The sequence below is a fragment of the Anolis carolinensis genome, chromosome 4 (genome assembly GCF_035594765.1).
Source record: "Anolis carolinensis isolate JA03-04 chromosome 4, rAnoCar3.1.pri, whole genome shotgun sequence".
Taxonomy (NCBI): domain Eukaryota; kingdom Metazoa; phylum Chordata; class Lepidosauria; order Squamata; family Dactyloidae; genus Anolis; species Anolis carolinensis.
Window position 1 is genome coordinate 163,896,603 of NC_085844.1, and position 14,152 is coordinate 163,910,754.

General features: G+C 43.4%; 1 protein-coding gene across 1 annotated transcript in view; it reads right to left on the bottom strand.

Moving 5' to 3' along the window:
- The window catches only part of tnni3k (TNNI3 interacting kinase), a 243,372-nt gene that overhangs the window by 44,080 nt on the left and 185,140 nt on the right, over window positions 1–14,152 (bottom strand). The window lies entirely within an intron of this gene.

The following is a 14,152-nucleotide window of genomic DNA, read 5'->3' on the forward strand; positions in this document are numbered from 1 at the left end:
ATAAGCAAAACCAAAAAAACATGTTGACTTATATAGCTGGGACTGACCAAGAGGATTTCAATCCATGTAGCTAATAGGCAACAAGTTAACTTGGGCCCATGATGACTTTGTCATCAACAGCCCTGCTCAAGAACAAGATCCCATAGAATGGAGGCTTTCATCTCTCTGTTGCCTGGTTTGTTCATGGGAAATGTAGTTTAGGGGAGCCGAGGACCTCTCTAGCTGAGAATTCCAAAGGCCCTGCCCTAAACTACATTTCCCAGAATCCAGCAGGAGCAAACTAGGTGATAGGGAGACAAAAACCTCCATTCTATAATCTATATATATAAATGAGTGATGGCATCATGGCAAACAGCAAAACAACAAAACTACAGGCCCCCCAACCTCAAAATTTGACAACACAACCCATCATCCACGCCTCTAGGTTGATACAACAAAAAGAAAAGAAAAATAAAGTCCTAATTAGAGGGAAAGGAATAATTGTTTTTATCCAATTGCTGCCAGTTAGAGGACTAATCTCTGCCCACTTGGTCTCCTAGCAACCAGCTCAGCCTGGGGGACAGGCAGACTTAGGCCTCTGCCCTCTTCCACAGATTATCTAATTTGCACTGGATTATATGGCAGTGTAGACTCAAGGCCCTTCCACACAGCTATATAATCCATTTATAATCTTATATTATCTGCTTTGCACTGGATTATCTTGACTCCACACTACCATATAATCCACTTCAGTGTGCATTTTATATAGCTGTGAAGAAGGGGACTCATATAATCCAGTTCTAAGCAGGTAATATAAGATTATCAATATACAGTAAGTCTCACTTATCCAACATAAACAGGCCGGCAGAACGTTGGATAAGTGAATATGTTGGATAATAAGAAGGGATTCAGGAAAAGTCGATTAAACATCAAATTAGGTAATCGTTATACAAATTAAGCACCAAAACATCATATTATACAACAAATTTACACAAAAAGTAGTTGCATGCGCAGTAATGCTATGTAGTAATTACAGTAGAGTCTCACTTATCCAACGTTCTGGATTATCCAACGCATTTTTGTAGTCAATGTTTTCAATATATCGTGATATTTTTGTGCTAAATTCATAAATACAGTAATTACTACATAGCATTACTGCGTATTGAACTACTTTTTCTGTCAAATTTGTTGTATAACATGATGTTTTGGTGCTTAATTTGTAAAATCATAACCTAATTTGATGTTTAATAGGCTTTTCCTTAATCCCTACTTATTATCCAACATATTTGCTTATCCAACATTCTGCCGGCCCGTTTATGTTGGATAAGTGAGACTCTACTGTACTGTATTTACAAATTTACCACTAAAATATCACAATGAATTTAAAACACTGACTACAAAAATATTGATTACGAAAAGACAGACTGTGTTGGATAATCCAGAACATTGTATAAGCGAATGTTGGATAAGTGAAATTCTACTTTAATATGAAATAATTACTGAAATAGAATAATGTAAAACAATATAATCTCTAAAACCAGGACAGTAAATAAAGAGCAACACTCTGAAAGGAGGGAAATTGGAAATTCCACAAAGGAAATGTTATGATTGAGCCTCATGGCTCTGTTACTGACAGACGTGGGCGTAAGACTCCTCGAGAGTCAGATACTCTCGAGGAGCGAGAGAGAAAAAGACTGCGAGACATATTTGCAGCACCATCTGACGAGGAGTCTTTCGAAGGGTTTACGGAGAGAATGGAGGAGGGGCTGGTTAGCTCAGAGGAGGATGAGATGGATTGGACTCGGGTAAGGGAGGAAGTGGGTGCCACTGGCCATGATGGGACAGAAGATGAATGGGGACCTTCAGGATTAGACCCATGGTTTAGCTGGAGGGATGGGACGGGATCCACAGCTGGAGATGCTGTTGGGCGTAGTCAGAGGTGTTCCAGCTCTGACGAGGAAAGTGATGAGGAAACGCCCGGGTTAAGGAGGACAGCTGACAGTGATGAAGATTTGTAACTGGCATAAAATGGGGCTTGGGAGCAATTGCAAATTGCGTTGGGCAAGGTAATCTGGGCAAACGCTTGGGATCCGTGTGTGTGTGGGACGCTTCCCTGAAGACTTGTGTGCTTTCCTGTGCTGTGACGTAAGTTGATTGGAATCCAGGGTCAGACGGCGGGAGGGATTGTGTGGGCATTTGTTTGTGCAAACCTGTGCTTACTCTTATTAGCTTGACCCTCCGTCGTCTTCTTGACGGACGCCATCTCCTGCTTTGAGAACTCGGACTGAACTGACCACGGCTTGTCTTCCCCCCTTCTTGGACTTGGAAAAACTACAAACGTCTGCTTCTGGCTTTGATCTACGGAACGGAACTGGTCTACTCAACTGCTACAATCCTTGGCTGATTTACTCGTGTTGGAGATCCTGTCTGCTGTGTGTGTGGGGGAGCGACGCAAGTTACTCTAAGCACAGTGTTGGCAGCAGAGAGGAATCTGCTGCCAATTAGTTGCATTCTTTGTATCTTTTGTTCCTTGGCTTTCGTTTCGTTTATACCCAGGCTGAAGCAAGCAGTTTGTTTTTACCCGGATTAAACTCCGGTTTAATCCGGTTTATCTTTTGAACATTTACTTTTGCCCCTTTTTGCTCCTAAAGGCAAAAACTGCCTGGCCCTTGTGTTTTACGGGCATTTTTGAGTTCTGTAATCTAATAAACTCTGTTACTTTGAATCTTGTGGCGTTCTGTCCTTGACAGATTGCCCAACGCCCATAAAAAGTTTATTGCAGCAATAAACCCGTCAGGAAGACGATGGATGAGTTAAGGGCCAAAGTAGACCAATTGCAAACGGCTTTTACCGTTAGCCAAACAGCTCAGGCTGTGAAAGGACATGTTTTGACTCCTGAACGCTTTGACGGAACCAGGTGCAAGTTGCCAACCTTTTTGGCACAAGTGGAGCTTTATTTTTCTCAGCTCAGTGCTCATGCTTTTCCTACAGACACTAGCAAGGTGGCCTTTATTTTGAGTTTGTTGACCGGTCCCGCAGGACAATGGGCCACTAATTTAATTTTGGGAAATGACCCAGTCAAGGACAATTTGAATAATTTCAAAAAGTTGTTAACTGATACTTTTGGGGATCCTCTCCGCACGGAGAACGCTGGGTGGGCTCTGTATCGGTTGAAACAGGGAAAGGGGACTGTTTTGGATTACTTAAATAAGTTTAACCTGTATCGCCACCAGCTGGATTGGGGGGAAAATGCATTCATGCTTTTATTTACTGCCGGGTTAAGTGATATGCTCCAGGATGAATTAGCACGCTTGGAGCCGGCTGAAAGCTGGGACGCCTTAGTAGCTAAGGTGCTGCGTTTAGACGCAAGGTTCGAGGCTCGTAAACACTCAAAAGTAATGTGTGCGCCACCCATGCATGTAACCAGGGCACCTGTGGTGATGGGGGAAGAGCCCATGGAGCTTGGGGTCTTTAAAAAGATGTCTACAGAGGAAAAGAGCCGTAGGAGGCAGCTGGGCTTGTGTTTGTACTGTGGGAAGGCTGGGCATTTTGCCAAAAATTGTAATGTGAAACCTTCCCAGCTTTCGGGAAAAGGCCAGCCCTAGTGCGACGTGAGTCCAACGCACTAGGGCTCCTCAAGCAGTCAACTGAGGGGAGGAAGCATGTTTTCGTACCCATTACATTATCTGTTGGGGGAAGGGAACTTGTTTCTACTTTGGCACTGCTGGACTCAGGGGCTACGGTCTCCTATGTAGATATTGAGTTTGCTAAGAAGCATGGCATTCCTAGAGTGCGCAAGGCATGCGACGTGTGGGTGGAAGGAGCAGATGGGAGACTGCTGGAGACTGGGGTGGTTAACCATGAAACCTCAGCAGTAACGTGGGAGGTGCAGGGAGTAACGGGAACGTTTGTGTGGGATATTACGAGCTTGCCTAGATATGATGTGATCCTGGGGATGGATTGGCTAGCTGTAGTAAACCCACAAGTAGATTGGGCAACACGTAAAGTGATCTTAAAGAGGCAGGACTGTTGCACTCTAAATGTTACTCATTCTGATATGGAGGGAGTGCCTGCTGAGTATGGGGAGTTCTCTGATGTATTTTGTAAAAGAGAAGCGGACAAATTACCACCGCACAGGCCATATGATTGCGCCATCAAGTTGGCAGAAGGTGCGAAACTGCCAGCAGGGAGGCTGTATGCCTTGACTGTACCGGAAAGGCAAGCTTTGCGGGAGTTTCTAGATGAAAATTTAGCCAAGGGGTTTATTCGCCCATCTAGTTCTCCAACTGCGGCACCAGTATTCTTTGTAGCCAAAAAGACTGGGGAACTTAGGCTGGTCTGTGACTATCGGATCCTAAACAAATACACCATTCGGGATAGGTACCCGCTCCCTTTAATCTCGGAACTGTTATCAAGGGTGCAAGGGGCTAAGGTCTTTACCAAGCTTGACCTGCGGGGGGCCTATAACTTAATCCGTATACGGGAAGGGGATGAATGGAAGACGGCATTTAACACGTGTTTCGGATGCCACGAGTTCCGAGTCATGCCTTTTGGGCTTTGTAATGCTCCTGCGGTATTCCAGAGGTTCATGAACGATGTGTTCAGGGACCTAATTGACCAATTTTTAGTGATTTATTTGGATGATATCTTGATTTTTTCTAAGGACGAGAAAGAACATCGTCAACATGTCAAGCAGGTTCTGCACCGACTGCGGGCTAATGGGCTTTTCGCCAAGGCTTCCAAGTGCGTCTTTCATGTGCCTGAAGTGGAGTTCCTAGGTCATGTAGTGTCAGGTAGGGAACTTAAAATGGACCCACATAAGGTTGACGCCGTCAACTCATGGCAGGAGCTGAAGACTAAGAAGGATGTACAAAGGTTCTTGGGTTTCGCTAATTACTACCGGGAGTTTATTCCGAATTTTGCAAAGCTCACGGTACCTTTGACGCAGCTTCTGCGCAAGAAACAGCCATTTGTGTGGGGGCGGGAAGCTCACGAGGCGTTTCTACAACTAAAGTCTAGTTTTCAATCGGACAACATACTAACCCATCCTGATGTTGACAGACCGTTCGTGGTAGAAGCGGACGCTTCTAGCTACGCGTTGGGGGCTGTATTGTCTCAGAAGGATTCCTCAGGGACCTTGCGTCCCTGTGGATTTTACTCGCGGCAACTAACACCCTTCGAGCAGAACTATACCATATGGGAGAAGGAGTTGTTGGCGATTAAGGTGGCGTTTGAGGTGTGGCGGCACTGGCTTGAAGGGGCACGGCACCAGATCGTGGTCAGATCTGATCACAAGAACTTAGAGCACTTGCAAACAGCAAAGAAGTTAAACCAGCGTCAAATCCGCTGGGCTTTGTTTTTCTCCAGGTTTAACTTCAAGGTGCAGTTCGTGGAGGGGAAGGCAAACTTGCGGGCCGATGCTTTATCCCGCAAGCCGGAATTTAAGACCAATGAGCAGGTAGTATGTCAGACCATCTTGCCTACTGCCTCTCTGTGTGTTGTAGATAATGAGCTTGGGTTACATGACCAGATCCTTGAGGCTCAGAAGGATGATGTGTGGACTCAGGAGCAACTGATGCTGCTCTCTGCAGGTAACCGTACCATACTGCCGCATCTCCAGGATCAAGACGGGGTATTGGTGCGTAGGGGGCAGGTTTACGTACCAGTAGGGACCCTCAGGTTGGAGGTGATTAGAGCCCACCATGACGAACCCATGGCTGGGCACTTTGGCAGGTTCAAGACCGTACAGCTTATCACCAGGAGCTACTGGTGGCCAAAGATGCGGCAAGACATTCTGCGCTTTTGTGACAGCTGCGCCGTTTGTCAGCAGAGTAAGACGCCTGTTGGGCGCCCTAGAGGGTTGTTATCGTCTTTACCTGTTCCGGAGAGGCCATGGCAAATCATTTCCATGGATTTTATTTCAGATTTGCCTAAGTCTGGGGGTTATACTTGTATTTGGGTGGTGGTGGATTTATTTAGTAAACTGGCTCATTTTATTCCTTGTTCAACCATTCCGGCGGCCCCTACGTTGGCCTTACTATTTACAAAGCACATCTATCGTTTGCACGGAGCACCCGAGGTGATTATTTCAGATAGGGCTCCGCAATTTGTGTCACGCTTTTGGAAACACTTCCATGAGTGTTTGGGGACTAAGTTAAACGTGTCTTCAGCTTTCCATCCGCAAACGGATGGACAGTCGGAACGGGTTAATGGGCTCTTAGAGCAGTATCTACGTTGTTTTTGTTTAGATCAACCCACGGCTTGGGTAAAGTGGTTACCGGTGGCGGAATTTGCTTACAACAATGCGGTGCACACGTCTAGTCAGCATACGCCATTTGAGCTAACTTATGGTTTTCACCCACGGGGAGGTGTGGCGCCGTCGACCAATGTGGTCTCTTCGGACCCTGTGTACCGCTCTTCGGAAATGGCTGCATTGCATGATGTTGCCCGTCGCTTACTGTTGGAAGCTAAGGCAACGCAGAAGACTCAGGCTGACCGCCACAGGCAGGCAGGGGAGGAGTTGGAAGAAGGGGATTTGGTGTGGTTATCTTCCAAACATATTAAACAGGCTGGGGGAAAGTTTGCGCCTCGGTATTTGGGTCCCTTTCCTATCGTTAAAAAGATTTCTTCTGTTGCGTTTCGTTTGCGTTTACCGTCTAGTTTAAAGGTCCATCCAGTCTTTCATCGTTCGCTGTTGAAACTTGATACCTCTAGTCGTCGTGGTGCTATAGCGGAGGGTATCACTGCCACTTCTCCGCCATCGGGGGAGGAGGCCTTTGTGAGAGGGGATAGTGTTATGATTGAGCCTCATGGCTCTGTTACTGACAGACGTGGGCGTAAGACTCCTCGAGAGTCAGATACTCTCGAGGAGCGAGAGAGAAAAAGACTGCGAGACATATTTGCAGCACCATCTGACGAGGAGTCTTTCGAAGGGTTTACGGAGAGAATGGAGGAGGGGCTGGTTAGCTCAGAGGAGGATGAGATGGATTGGACTCGGGTAAGGGAGGAAGTGGGTGCCACTGGCCATGATGGGACAGAAGATGAATGGGGACCTTCAGGATTAGACCCATGGTTTAGCTGGAGGGATGGGACGGGATCCACAGCTGGAGATGCTGTTGGGCGTAGTCAGAGGTGTTCCAGCTCTGACGAGGAAAGTGATGAGGAAACGCCCGGGTTAAGGAGGACAGCTGACAGTGATGAAGATTTGTAACTGGCATAAAATGGGGCTTGGGAGCAATTGCAAATTGCGTTGGGCAAGGTAATCTGGGCAAACGCTTGGGATCCGTGTGTGTGTGGGACGCTTCCCTGAAGACTTGTGTGCTTTCCTGTGCTGTGACGTAAGTTGATTGGAATCCAGGGTCAGACGGCGGGAGGGATTGTGTGGGCATTTGTTTGTGCAAACCTGTGCTTACTCTTATTAGCTTGACCCTCCGTCGTCTTCTTGACGGACGCCATCTCCTGCTTTGAGAACTCGGACTGAACTGACCACGGCTTGTCTTCCCCCCTTCTTGGACTTGGAAAAACTACAAACGTCTGCTTCTGGCTTTGATCTACGGAACGGAACTGGTCTACTCAACTGCTACAATCCTTGGCTGATTTACTCGTGTTGGAGATCCTGTCTGCTGTGTGTGTGGGGGAGCGACGCAAGTTACTCTAAGCACAGTGTTGGCAGCAGAGAGGAATCTGCTGCCAATTAGTTGCATTCTTTGTATCTTTTGTTCCTTGGCTTTCGTTTCGTTTATACCCAGGCTGAAGCAAGCAGTTTGTTTTTACCCGGATTAAACTCCGGTTTAATCCGGTTTATCTTTTGAACATTTACTTTTGCCCCTTTTTGCTCCTAAAGGCAAAAACTGCCTGGCCCTTGTGTTTTACGGGCATTTTTGAGTTCTGTAATCTAATAAACTCTGTTACTTTGAATCTTGTGGCGTTCTGTCCTTGACAGGAAACAATCAGGGCCAGCTAACACCTCCCAAGAAAGGATTCTTCCAGAAAGGAAGCTGAGAAGGGAGTGAAGCACTGTGTATTACCAAAGTCATTATTATTACTATTATTATTATTATTATTATTATTATTATTATTATTATTATTGTGTTGCAGTCAACCGTGAAAATGAATACAATCTGGCTCCAAGTATTCAAAAACACTAAAATCAGAATATATAAAAAATAATGTGGTATAATAAAACAGAACAATACAATCTCTAAAATCAGAACACTAAATAAAGAACAACACTCTGAAAACGGGAATTCCACACATCATCAAAGTCTGGCAAATCTTCTGTTTTCTCAGGGCCACAGACAGTAGAAGCACATAAAATATCACAAAGAACACCACTCTGAAAACAAGGGAATTCCAGACAGGAAACAATCAGGGCCAGCTAACACCTCCCAACAAAAAATTCTCTCAGGGAGGAAACAGCCAGGCTTTAAAGCTGCAAGGCCATTACATCCTAATCATTTTTCCTAATTGCAGCATTCATACTTGCCTCCAACAGACAAAAAAACAATCAGAAATATTGTATATTCAGAACCTTTAGGAAATAATATCCCCTGATGGCGCAGCCTGTTAAAGTGCTGAGCTGCTGAACTTCTGGACCGAAAGGCCGCAGGTTTGAATTGAGGGACCAGAGTGAGCTCTCATTGTTAGCCCCAGCTTCTGCCAACCCAGAAGTTTGAAAACATGCAAATGTGAGTGCATCAATAGGTACTGCTCCGGCGGGAAGGTAACACCACTCCATGCAGTCATCCCACATGACCTTGGAGGAGTCTACGGACAACGCCGGCTCTTCGGCTTAGAAATGGAGATGAGCACCAACCCCCAGAGTCAGACATGACTGGACTTAATGTCACGGGAAAACGTTTACCCTTTACCTTAACTACCACCAATTCCCCAATACTTTATTTCCCATACCACCATACTTCGCCACAGCAACGCGTGGCCGGGCACAGCTAGTGTTAATATAATCTCGTCCCAAGTCATGCAAATTTAGGGCTGTGACCTAATTTAACCACGTGTAATACAGTCTCCCTCTCTTTCTATTGTATCACATATTACCAAGCTTTACTGTATTTTAGAGGCACATAATCCATGGTATGTCCAAAGTACAATACTCTGGTCATTTTGGCTTCTAGGGGAGAGTCATCTTTTTGCAATCATGGTATTCACAGGACTCTCTTTCAGCACTACAAGATGCTTAGCATACAAAGCAAGTCAATATATGTTGGCATCTGAGGCACCTCTTCCAATCACTGGCAGTAAAATTACAGAAATAATTACAGTTTCGGTCTTTTCTGCCACTATCACTTTGCTAGGTAGGCTTCTTTTCCCCATACTTCCTTCACAAGATGAGTTGAACTTATTTGCAGACTGCAGTTTAGTTGCTTTTGTCACATAACTTACTTTGATAAGAAAGGGCTGGTATTTTCATTTTAAACTTACATGTCTTTAAGGTGCAGGGAAAACAGAACATTGTACGTGTATCTCATGTTATTATTGAGAACTATTTTTTTTCTGCATCTCTTTGCCTTCTACCGGCAAAGACAAATGACCACTAGCAGGTCCCACAAAATTTTAAAATAAAAGAGGGAAGGTGAGGGATTGTTAGGTTTATAACCACATTTATCAGATTCAGGAATAAAAGGACAGTTCCAAACCTAAGGTGAAATGGATGAGGGAGTAGACAGTAGTATATTCATCTCTGCTTTATGTCAACAGCTGCTTCCTTAAAAGCAGCAGCAGAGTTTCTCTAAAAAATCTTCAAGGGTATTAGAGAAGAAGCAGAGTAGAAGGAATTGTTTTTTTCCCCATCCAATGAGCTACAACTTAACACATGGGAACATAGTGAAATGGACACTGACACAGCAGCATATATTGGAAAAGCAATGATTTGATGAGAGCCAGCATGGTGGAGTGGTTTCAGAATTGGACTATGACTCTGGAGGCCATGGCTCATGTCCCTCTTCAGCCATAGAAACCCACAGGGTGTCCTTGGGCAAGTCACTCTGTCATAGCTTTAGAGCAGTGGTTCCCAACCTTTTTTTTTTGACTAGGGACCACTTTGACAAGGAACCACTTGACCAGGGACTATTCTCCAAATTAATACTAAAAGGGTTATGAATCAGTTTTTGGTCAACTTTAGATTCGGTTTGGTTATTTGGGGTGCCAATTCAGAAAATTGCATTGGATAGACCACATCAGCTCAAGTTTCTTATACAGAACATATGCCATCCAGTAGTCATCATCTGCTTATCCACAGAAAACCATATTTAATAATAGAGCTGATGTGGTCTATCCAATGCAATTTTCTAAATCAGCACTACAAATAACATCAGGAACATGCCTAAAAACAAAGACACCAAGAAAAAAATGGGGTTTTTTTGGCTGTGTAGTAATGGTCAGGCCACGGAACATATTTTAGTTCTTGCAGACCACTGGTGGTCCACGGACCACAGGTTGGGAATCACTGCTTTAGAGGAAGGCAAAGACAATGATTTGATGAGACCCTGCATGGGGGAGAGGAAATCTTGCAAGAAAACCCAGTTTATGTTTTATACAGAGCAGTGGTTCCCAACTTTTGGTCTTCCAGGTGCTTTGGACCTCAGCTCCCACAATTTCTAACAGCTGATAAACTGGCTTTGGATTTTTGAGAGTTGCAGTTCAAAACATTCAAAGGGCCAAAGGCTGAGAATCATGACCTTAAGTATAAATAAGAAATTACTTGAAGTCACACAACCACAACTTAATACTGCTAGGAGAAGTTTATAAGAATCCAATAGTCCAAAATTTTAGATATTGCCAGGGCGATATTGAGACAGATACTCTCATGCAGAGAGGCAACAATCTGTCTCAAATGTGTTGTGTTTCTGTGAATCCCATTTTCCTTTTCTTCCCATCCTTCATCTCTACTGGGTTAGAAGATTTTATTTTATTCCCATATTGAAATCTGTACTCATTTAAATGAATTTCCTATTTTCAGTTATATGCCTTTTCAGTTCTTCACATTTTAAAATATACACGCCTTTTCACCTACACTTTGTTGATATTTTTATGTACCTTAAATTCAAGGTATTGTGACCCTATACTAGCGTTTTCTTGGCAAGATCAATTCAGAGGATGCCTTTGTTAGGGTGACAGTGTAATTTACCTAAAGCCAGCAGTATTTTCCATGACTGAGTGGGGTTTTGAACCCTTGTTTCTTAGAGTCCAAAACACAAATCACTAAATCAGTTTGACTCTATCAATGAGAGTCTTTGAGAATTGAAAATGTTACTTTTCTTGAGACAGTCAAATCCAGCAAAATTATTTTCCATCCCAGCATAGAGATCTTTTCTTGTGTCACAATGTTCAATTTGCACTACTGATCAGATAATCTTTTCATGCTTATTTGAATAGGCCACTTGTGCAAGCAGTGTTCTTGCATGTGTTGGCATAATGTATCATCTTATTATTATATTAGCACATATTCCCACCCTACTCCCAAAATAATATTTCTTTAGAAGGGTGCATTAATTGTTTCTTTGATATAATTCTGAGTTCTATTCAACTGATAATGAAGAACTCCTTGTCTTTCAACAGAAATGTGTAAAAATATATATCTTGGAGTCGAAAGGCTTGCCTGAAGCTATACCATTGCCTGAAGCTATACCTCTTCAGGCTGTGATCTCATTTCATATCAGAACCTAAGAAATGTTAGGCACAAGTTGTAAGTAGAAGAGAGACTGCCAAGATGAAAACAAGACTGTGAGGCTGCAGGATGAATTGATAAGTGAGATTTCTCCTCTGGAGCCAAAAAGAAGCAGTTACTCGGCTAGCCTTTTATTTTGGAATTCCAAAGCAGCTAGAGTTGCAACCAGGGCAAATTTCTCCAGATGGTTAAAATGCCCCCATTTTACTGCTTGAATTACTTACTTCACAGTCTCCCCAGTGTGCCATTGAAATACTCACATTAGCTCACAGTAAATGGCATGTTTCAAAAGATTCACATCAAGCTAAATGGTGATGAACATATTTGGAACATCATGAATTGCTAACAATTACTAGTGTTTAATTTTTCTATATGGATAGCAGATTCTATAGTCCCAAGTGATCTGGATCCCACTTCAGTCTATGATTTTCATTTTCAGCACACTAGAGGCTCTTGAAGCAGACTTTATCTCTCAATATAAGTCTGCAAAACTTGAGGGGGGTAATACTATAAGGGATGCACAAAGGTGCTCTGGTTTGACTCTCAAATAATATTTGGGTCTCTTGCTGAAGTGCATTAGGAAGCCAAAGTTGTTTAAATCTTCTGCACATGCGCGTGCAAGCGCGTGCATGCACGCGCGCGCGCGCACACACACACACTCACTCATGAAACTGGAGAAATCATAGCCCCTTTGGAAGTTTCTCCAAGGGATTTGAGGCTAACCACTTTCAAGGTCTACTTTCTTCAAAATATGAAATAAAAATGATTTAAAAGACATACTCAGCCCTCTAACTATCCACAAGGCAATCCTTCCATGTGGCCACAAGTCTTCCCCCTATCCCAGCATTGGAGGCACCGTTCCAGTGCATTTCTGGGAGTGGAAGGCCAAAACATCTGGGGACCCACAGGTTGAGAACCACTGCTTTAGAAGTATCTTCAGACTTTAGAGTTCAAACAATGGACAGAAGTCAAATACTGCACTAAGAGGCAGCATGTTGGGCACTGGGTTGGTAAACCACAATTAAAAGAGATGAAGAGACATTGGCACAGAAATCTACTCCTGCAAGTCCAGGCTAGTACATGAGCAAAAACTTGCACAAGACGGCATACATTTCAGTGATCTCACACCATCCCTTTCCTAAGTACTTAGATTATAGTGTTGTAATTTTTAAGCCAGACTGGCAGGTACAGCTCTCTCTGAGTAACAACTAACTCAGTTCTGTCATCCCCCCCCCCCCCCAAAATATGGCATTGCTAGAGACACAGTGGATGGCTTTACACTTCTATAAAGGTAAAGGTTTTCCCCTGACGTTAAGTCCAGTCGTGACCAACTCTGGGGGTTGGTGCTCATCTCCATTTCTAAGCCAAAGAGCCAGCGTTGTCCGTAGACACCTCCAAGGTCATGTGGCTGGCATGACTGCATGGAGTGCCGTTACCTTCCTGCCGGAGCTGTACCTATTGATCTACTCACATTTGCATGTTTTCGAACTGCTAGGTTGGCAGAAGCTGGGGCTAATAGCAGGCGCTCATTCCACTCCCGGGATTTGAACCTGGGACCTTTTGGTCTGCAAGTTCAGCAGCTCAGCACTTTAACACACTGTGCTACCTCTATAGATTGGTTCAAATAATCATGCTGATCCTCTTCAGATCTGGACAAGCTTATTTGGATCCCATACAAATGAATCGGTTTCAGTGGGTTTGGGATTTGTGATGGGTCTGCACAGTCAAAGTAATTAACATAGTATATATTTATCTTTACAAATATGTCTAATACTGTATTTCAGACACACTAGTGAGAAAAGTTGTTCGTTTATTTCACTACCAATAATTGTATTGTTTCATCTCTCACACTCTATATGAATCTCCCTGTGTCCTTAAGGACCTGAAAAATACCATATAATTTTATCTTTTCTTTAAAAAAAACTACCATTATTTTGTTATGCATAACTCTTTTTGGGAAAGAGACTGTATCCTATCAGATATTAGGATTTATTTAATATAGCAATATGTCTATAGCAAAGAATCAATTCAGACTATCTTCTCTCTCTTTAAAGAGATCTCAGATGTATCCCCAATCATTACAAATTCATTTGCTTCTTCAGTAATTGCTGTGGAAGACATTCAATGCAGGATGAGAGAATTATATAGATAAAAATGTGTGGGAATTTAATTGAATGTGAATACTACCCCTCTGCTGTATTAAATAATTTAATCTAGCAAGACTTTCCCCCAACGAGAATATTTTGTTTTATTATATGTTGATCTGTATGTTTACGATTTCTATCAAATTTATCTGATTTTATCTTTGATAAACCTTTTATTTGTCACAGGAGGTGTTGGTCTCATGTGCCTAGTTTTAGCCTTCTGTAACAGGAAGCTTCGGTACGGCAAAGCAAATGAACATTCGTCAGAAAACTGTTGTTGCAGAACCTTAGATGAATCCCAATGTGGTCATGAGCCAAGAAATTACCTCACTAAGGGATGCTATAA